Source organism: Arachis ipaensis, chromosome B6 (genome assembly GCF_059453495.1).
Source record: "Arachis ipaensis isolate K30076 ecotype BB chromosome B6, ASM5945349v1, whole genome shotgun sequence".
NCBI classification, from domain to species: Eukaryota; Viridiplantae; Streptophyta; class Magnoliopsida; order Fabales; family Fabaceae; genus Arachis; species Arachis ipaensis.
The window spans coordinates 28339810-28349035 of record NC_142441.1 but is presented as its reverse complement, the minus strand read 5'-3'; the positions used below and the strand labels follow the sequence as shown (position 1 = coordinate 28349035).

Genomic DNA, 9226 nt, shown 5'->3' with positions numbered 1-9226 from the left:
GTTTGCTAAGCTAGATGGATTCTGCTCAGAATTCTCTGTCTGTTGCTGAGTGGATGATGGAAAAGGCTTGCTATTGCTAAACCTGTTTCTTCCACTATTATTAAAGCCTTGTTGAGGCTTTTGATCCTTCCATGAGAAATTTGGATGATTTCTCCATGATGAGTTATAGGTGTTTCCATAAGGTTCACCTAAGTAATTCACCTCTGCTATTGCAGGGTTCTCAGGATCATAAGCTTCTTCTTCATAAGAAGCCTCTTGAGTACTGTTGGATGCAGCTTGCATTCCATTCAGACTCTGAGAAATCATATTGACTTGCTGAGTCAATATTTTATTCTGAGCCAATATGGCATTCAGAGTATCAATTTCAAGAACTCCCTTCTTCATAGGCGTCCCATTACTCACAGGATTCCTCTCAGAAGTGTACATGAACTGGTTATTAGCAACCATGTCAATGAGTTCTTGAGCTTCTGCAGGCATTTTCTTTAGGTGAATGGATCCACCTGCAGAAGTATCCAATGACATCTTAGATAACTCAAACAGACCATCATAGAATATATCCAGGATGGTCCATTCTGAAAGCATGTCAGAAGGACACTTTTTGGTCAACTGTTTGTATCTTTCCCAAGCTTCATAGAGGGATTCACCTTCTTTCTGTCTGAAGGTTTGAACATCCACTCTAAGCTTGCTCAGCTTTTGAGGAGGAAAGAACTTGGCTATGAAAGCCGTGACCAGCTTATCCCAAGAGTTCAGGCTATCCTTAGGTTGAGAGTCCAACCATACTCTAGCTCTGTCTCTTACAGCAAAAGGGAAAAGCATGAGCCTGTAGACTTCAGGATCTACTCTATTAGTCTTAACAGTATCACATATCTGCAAGAATTCATTTAAGAACTGAAAAGGATCTTCAGATGGAAGTCCATGAAACTTGCAGTTCTGCTGCATTAGAGAAACTAATTGAGGTTTCAGCTCAAAGTTGTTTGCTCCAATGGCAGGAATGGAGATGCTTCTTCCATGTAAATTGGAATTAGGTGCAGTAAAGTCACCAAGCATTCTCCTTGCATTATTATTATTTTCGGCTGCCATCTCCTCTTCCTGTTCGAAAATTTCTGAAAGGTTCTCTCTGGATTGTTGTAATTTAGCTTCTCTTAGTTTCCTCTTCAGAGTCCTTTCAGGTTCTGGATCTGCTTCAACAAGAATGTTCTTGTCCTTGCTCCTGCTCATATGAAAAAGAGAGAACAGAAAAATAATAATAATAGGGGTCCTTTTTACCACAGTATAGAGGTCCTAGTGTGAGTAGAAGAAAAGAAGAAGAAGAAATTCGAACACAGATGGAAGAGGGGGTTCGAATTTGGGTGGGATGAAGTGTTAGTAGATGAATAAATAAATAGAAGGAGATGAGAGAGAAGGAGAATTTTCGAAAATAATTTTTGAAAAAGAGTTAGTGATTTTCGAAAATAGTTTTTGAAAAATGTTAGTAATTTTCGAAAATTAAGATTTAAAAATTGAAATAATTAGTTAATTAAAAAGAAATTTTGAAAAAGAGGGAGATATTTTCGAAAATTGGAGAGAGAGAGTTAGTTAGGTAGTTTTGAAAAAGATAAGAAACAAACAAAAAGTTAGTTAGTTAGTTGAAACAAATTTTGAAAAGACAAGAAGTTAGGAAGTTAAAAAAGATATTTTGAAATCAAATTTTTAGAAAAGGTGAGATAAGAAGATATTTTTGAAAAGATATGATTGAAATTAGTTTTGAAAAAGATTTGATTTTTAAAATCACAATTAATGACTTGATTCACAAGAAATCACAAGATATGATTCTAGAACTTAAAGTTTGAATCTTTCTTAACAAGCAAGTAACAAACTTGAAATTTTTGAATCAAAACATTAATTGTTATTGTTATTTTCAAAAATATGATGTAAAATTAAGAAAAAGATTTTTGAAAAATATTTTTGAAATTTTCGAAAATAACTAAGAGAAATGAAAAAGATTTGATTTTTGAAAAAGATTTTGAAAAAGATAAGATTTTTAAATTGAAAATTTGATTTGACTCATAAAAACAACTAGATTTTAAAAAGTTTTGAAAAAGTCAAATCTAATTTTCGAAATTATGAGAGAAAAGGGGGAAAGATATATATTTTTTTTTATTTTTTTGAATTTTCTATGATGAGAGAGAAAAACATGAAAATTATACAATGCATGAATTTTTTAGATCAAAACAATGAATGCATGCAAGAATGCTATGAATGTCAAGATGAACACCAAGAACACTATGAAGATCATGATGAACATCAAGAACATATTTTTAAAAAAATTTTTTTTTTTAATGCAAAGAAAACATGCAAGACACCAAACTTAGAATTCTTTAATGCTTAGACACTAAGAATCCAAGAATGCATATGAAAAACAAGAAAAGACACAAAACATGCAAATGCAAAGATCAAACAAGAAGACTTACCAAGAACAACTTGAAGATCATAAAGAACACTATGAATGCATGATTTTTTCGAAAAATGCAAGATGCACATGCAATTGACACCAAGCTTATAACATGACTCATGACTCAAACAAGAACACAAAAAAATATTTTTGATTTTTATGATTTTCTAATTTTTTTTGTATTTTTTCGAAAATTATTTGAAAAACAAAAACAAGGATTCTAAAATTTTTAATATGAATTCCAGGAATCTTGCCATTTTAGTCTAAGGCTCCAATCTGAGGGTTAGACATGGCTTAATAGCCAGTCAAGCTTTAGCAGAACTTTACATTCAGTAGCCAATTTGCTAAGAAAGATAAAGAAGCTCTTCTCTTGAGTCCAAAAGAATTGAGACATGGCCTTACAGCCAGCCAGGCTTCAACATGCTTCATGAAACACTAGAATTCATTCTTAAAAATTCTGAAGAAAAATATATTTTTGAAAACAAATTTTTTTTTTTCGAAAACAAAAGAAAAATTTTTGAAAGATTTTTGAAAAATTTTTGAAAACAAAACAAAAAGAAAATTACCTAATCTGAGCAACAGGATGAACCATTAGTTGTCCAAACTCAAACAATCCCCGGCAACGGCGCCAAAAACTTGGTGCGCAGAAATTGTGATTACACTTTAATTATGTAAAATTCATCGCTCTTTCTTTCCCTGGTAATGGCGCCAAATACATGATGCCAATACCATGGTTCACAACTTCGCACAACTAACCAGCAAGTGCACTGGGTCGTCCAAGTAATACCTTACGTGAGTAAGGGTCGAATCCCACGGAGATTGTTGGTATGAAGCAAGCTATGGTCACCTTGTAAATCTCAGTCAGGCGGATATAAAATAGTAATGGGGTTTTCGAAAATAATTAATAAAATAGGGATAGAAATACTTATGTAAATCATTGGTGAGAATTTCAGATAAGCGCATAGAGATGCTTTCGTTCCTCTGAACCTCTGCTTTCCTACTATCTTCATCCAATCAGTCTTACTCCTTTCCATGGCTGGCTTTATGCAAGGGCATCACTGTTGTCAGTGGCTACATCCCCTCCTCTCAGTGAAAATGGTCAACGCATCCTGTCACGGCACGGCTATTCATCTGTCGGTTCTCGATCATGCTGGAATAGGATTCACCCTCCTTTTGCGTCTGTCACTAACGCCCAGCAATCGCGAGTTTGAAGCTCGTCACAGTCATTCAATCATTAAATCCTACACGGAATACCACAGACAAGTTTTAGACTTTCCGGATTCTCTTAAATGCCGCCATCATTCTAGCTTACACCACGAAGATTCCGATTAAGAGATCTAAGAGATACTCATTCAATCTAATGTAGAATGGAAGTGGTTGTCAGGCACGCGTTCATAGGGAATGATGATGATTGTCACGTTCATCACATTCAGGTTGAAGTATGAATGAATATCTTAGAAGCGGAACAAGTGAATTGAATAGAAAACAGTAGTACTTTGCATTAATCTTTGAGGAACAACAGAGCTCCACACCTTAATCTATGGAGTGCAGAAACTCTACCGTTTGAAAATACATAAGTGATGATGGAGTTCATTGGTCTCGGCCCCAGAGGGGAACCGGTGTAACCAAGACTATGAATACAATGATAAAAAGTTCTATTTATAATAAACTAGTCACTAGGGTTTACAGGAGTAAGTAATTGATGTATAAATCCCCTTCCAGGGCCCACTTGGTGTGTGCTTGGGCTGAGCTTGTGTGTTGCACGTGTAGAGGTCATTCTTGGAGTTGAACGCCAGCTTTTGTGCCAGTTTGGGCGTTGAACTCCACTTTGCAGCTTGTTTCTGGCGCTGGACGCCAGAATTGGGCAGAGAGCTGGCGTTGAACGCCAGTTTGCGTCATCTAAACTTGGGCAAAGTATGGACTATTATATATTTCTGGAAATCTTTGGATGTCTACTTTCCAACGCAATTGGAAGCGCACCATTTCGAGTTCTGTAGCTCCAGAAAATTCACTTTGAGTGCAGGGAGGTTAGAATCCAACAGCATCAGCAGTCCTTCTTCAACCTCTGAATCTGATTTTTGCTCAAGTCCCTCAATTTCAGCCAGAAAATACCTGAGATCACAGAAAAACACACAAACTCATAGTAAAGTCCAGAAATGTGAATTTAACATAAAAACTAATGAAAACATCCCTAAAAGTAACTAGATCCTACTAAAAACATACTAAAAACAATGTCAAAAAGCGTATAAGTTATCCGCTCATCAATTATAAAGATTGATGAAAAGTAGAAAGCCTTCCCAGCAAAGGACACTGCACGATTTCCCAATCGTTACTGTGAGCAGATGTTCCCCATCTTGGCAGAAAGGAGTTACAACAACGAATACCTTCTTATCCTCCCGCCCAATATTGCTACCTTTGTTGAGCTGCAAATTGCACAAAGACAATGGGGTTTCCTACAGAGACAGCCGAGGCAGGTCAATCTTTCTTGGGTAGTCGAGTTCTACTCCAACTTCCACCTGCCAACCCTGCAGTCTGTCTTTGTCCGTTAGAAGCAAGTCCCCATTACAGAAGAGGCCATTCAAAAAGCTCTAGGTCTTCCCCTTGTTCCAGAAGGATTGGACGCCTTTCAAGAAGCCGCACTCAAGCGCTAGATGTACCAATTTGACTGGGACACCATTCTCAGAGTTATCGCACTACCTGGCAGCCGTTGGATCTACGGATACCATCGTACCCGCCCTAAGGAAATATCGGCTTCAGCACTTACCTTGGAGGCTCGCGTATAGGCACAGATCATGTCCCATTACGTCTTTCTAAGCACTCACGAGTCCTCCTTCACTGCGGACATGGCCGTTCTACTATGGTGCATCCTTACAGACCAGCCTCTGAACCTACCAAGACACATCCGGAATGCCATGGGACACGTACAAATCATGGGCAACTTACCTTTTCCCGCCTTGGTCTCAGATCTTGTCTCAGTAGCCAGAGTCTCCTTCAGAGCTGGGGACATCAAAGCCATGCTTCCACGGGATGATCAGTATGTCCCTAATGGGAAATATATCAGACCCTCAGCAACCACTACAAGCCAGCCTACTGAACTGGCTGCAGACATTCCTCCTTCAACACCACAAGCACCTACAACAACTCAACTGCTCCATCAGATACTTGCAAGGTTGGACCGACAAGAACAGAAAGCGAAGCTAAGAGAGCGCCGTAACGAGCGCCGATTCAAACACCTCAAGGAGCTACTTAAAGGAAAATACAGAGACTCAGACACCCCGGACTCCACTTCCTTTACCAGAACAGAGAGCCATGATGGTCCCGACTGTGGAGATACTGCTACTAGCCCACCCCTGTTCCTGACAGATGGCACCGAGGATGGTGCAAAGCCTTAAGTGTGGGGAGGTCGGTCAGTACCTGACTTCCAGAGGTAATTTCTCTTCCCTAAACACCAATAAATTAGGATATTTAGTTAGTTTTTCTTTTTTAGAATAGGATAAATTTTATAGTAATATATTAGTTGCATTCATGTTCTACTTGATTGAAAACACAATAAGTTTTCTTCTAAGACTCTATTTTTGGAACAAAATTTCACTAATTTTAATTAAAACTTTTATGTTAAATTTGCTTGAAGTCGTATTTGGAACATAATTTTTGAGCTAAAGAACACACAACCTGTGAGATTTGAGCCTTTATGCATGGTTACATTATTTAACCATAATTATTTTATTCTTGTGTGTTTACTTCTCTATGATTGTAATCTATATTTTGTTTCATCCTATATGTCCAATGTTTATTATATTTGTATGCTTGCATATGATTGAGGCCATTAATTGTTTAGCTCACTTATCTAAATTAAACCTACCCTTTCAATTACCTTTGTTAGCCACTTTGAGCCTTTAAATCCCATTTGTTCTATATTTTACGACATTACTAGCCTTAAGCAGAAAAAAAACAATTATATATCCCAAATTAAATCTTTGCTTAGCTTAAGATAGAATTGTGTGTGCTAATTAAGTATGGGAAATTGTGGGAAACAAAAGATAATAAGAGAATGTGTCATGATAATATAATGGGAATTTGGATACCTACTCATGTGAAACTATAAGAATTAAAAATCTATGTGCATTGATAAGCTATGTTTATTTTTATTTTTATGTAAAAAAAAACCCAAAAATATTCAATAAATAAATAAGGGGACAAAATTACCCCAATGCTAAGTTAAGAATTCAAAGATCAATGCATGTATGATAAAATTAAAATAAAAAAGTTGATACACGAGTATGGAATGTGAAAAGAAAATTCTGGGTAGCTAGGTATGAATTCTAAGGTTATAAAGAATATATATAGGTTATGTTAAGGCTTGGGTTAATTAAAGTTTCAGTTTATAAGCTTACTTAGCCACATATGTATCCTCACCATTACCTTGGCCCCATTACAACCTTGGAAAGACCTCATGATGTTTGCATTGGTATATTAAATGTTGTTGATTGGTTAGGAGAAGAACAAATAATTAGAGAGCATGATTAGAGAAGGATAGAGTGATTGCCCTATACACTAGAGAAATTAGAGCGTACATACATCATCAGTGAGGGTTCAATGCTTAAAATTCTATGTTCCCTGCTTTCATGAGCTACCTTCTTGCATTTTTATCTGTTCTTACTGTATAAGAATTGAATTAGTGGAATTTGATTTGTAATTATTTTGGAGAGCTTATTTACTATTAATCAAGTGGACAAGAATCATATAGTTGCATTCACATATATAGATTGCATTGCATTGCATGAGTTTTACATGTTCCTACTCATTTATTTTATCTCCTTCAACTAAGCATGAGGACATGCTAATGTTTAAGTGTGGGGAGGTTGATAAACCACTATTTTATGGTTTATAATGTGTTCAATTGTGTGGTTTTATCACGATCTTTACCCACTTATTCATATGATTAGCATGCATTTATATTTCCTTCCTAAAATTATTACATGATTGAAAACTTGCTTCCTAGAGACTTTTAATTATGTATTTTAATTCTCCTTTGTTCCATTCGATGCCGTGATCTGTGTGTTAAGTGTTTCAGGCTTTATAGGGCATGAATGAGTTGGAGATTGGAAAGGAAGCTTGCAAAAATGGAAGGAACACAAGAAATTGAGGAGATGACCAGCGATAAGTGACGCGGCCGCAAGGCTCACGCGACCGCGCGAAAGAGACGAAATCACAGTGACGCGGCTGCATGGCTCATGCGACCGTGCGGATTGGAAAAACACAAGTGACGCGGAGGCGTAAACGACGCGCTCGCGTGGCAGGGCAAAACGCCGAATGACGCGGCCGCATGAATGACGCGATCCTGTGACATGCGCAATCTGCATAATCTGCAGAATTCGCTGGGGGCGATTTTGGGCCCTGTTTTGACCCAGTTTTCCGCCCAAAAAAGCAGACTAGAGCCAGAGAACATGCAGAAACCAAAAACAACATTCATTCTACACAATTCTTAGTTTTTAGATCTAGTTTTACTCCTCCTCTAGGTTTTCTCTCTACACATTCATAGTTCTTAGGATTTTATTTCTATTGCTTTTTGCATTGGGATATTGAGAAGAGTTATTACCTAATCAAGACTTCATCATTCTAGTTCGTTTTCTTTACTTGGCTCTTACTCTTCCATGTCCTTTAATTTACTCAATTTTAATATTGAATTATTTTTAGAATTTATTAATACAAGAATTACTTTTACTTTTAATTGATTTCTTTGATTTTTATTTATCATGTCTTTTTTTAATTCCCTTTCCTATGTTATGAATTCTACATTCACAATGAGCGAGTAGTTTCCTAACTTGATGGGGAGTTGATTGAAAGGAACCCTTGAGTTGGAATGCTCAAAAAGAAAAATTATAATTGGGTTTGTTGTTGGATTGCCCTCTAGTCACTGACACCAACCCCTTTTAATTGAGTGGGTTGGAACTTGTGAATAGAAGTAGCATTCCAACTTGTTTGACTTTTCCTTACCTAGTAAAGGATAACTAAACAGGACAACCTTCAATTGTCAATTAATCTTGAGAGTACTTCAACAAGAATAGGGCTTCCAGCTAATCTACTCCCAGTCAAGGCCTTTATTTAAATTACATAAATTCTCTAATTTAATTTCCTGTTATTCAATTCAAACCATTTTGAAAACATCTGATTAATAAAATAGCACACCCTTCTGCAACTCATTGGGAGACGATCTGGGATTCATACTCCCAGTATTTTAATTTTAATTTTTGTGACACCCTTCTAAATTGATGAGCGGATTTCTGGTTGGTTAAGAACTATACTTGCAACGCATATCCTATAACAATTCTTGACTCGCCAATTTCCGCCACGTCAATCTTCTGTGCTTCTTCTCTAGGCACACACCTACGGATTATTCCGTCTACACATCTCTTAAAGAGATAGGGCTCATCCCACAAGTAGTACTTTGCATCAGTAATTAATTTTTTCTTTTGTTGCCTGCTATACTCTTTGGGTATAAACCTGGCAGCTTTATAGTTCGCAATGTCTACAAACCATGGTGTTTCCTGAATGGCAAACAAATGCTCATCCAAAAAGGTCTCAGAGATCTCAATAGAGGGGAGAGATGCCCCTTCTATTGGTTCTATCCGGGACAGGTAGTCAGCCACTTGGTTTTCTGTCCCTTTTCTGTCTCTTATTTCTATATCAAACTCTTGCAGAAGCAACACCCATCTTATGAGCCTGGGTTTTGAATCCTGCTTTCTAAGTAGAGATTTAAGAGCAGCATGGTCAGTGTAACAATCACTTTTGATC

General features: G+C 36.9%; 1 non-coding gene across 1 annotated transcript; it reads left to right on the top strand.

Moving 5' to 3' along the window:
• Positions 1 to 576: 576 nt before the first annotated feature.
• Positions 577 to 684, top strand: LOC148554980 (small nucleolar RNA R71). Its single transcript, XR_015887733.1, has one exon. It is a non-coding gene; the product is annotated as a small nucleolar RNA R71 (small nucleolar RNA).
• The last annotated feature ends 8542 nt before the right edge of the window (positions 685 to 9226 follow it).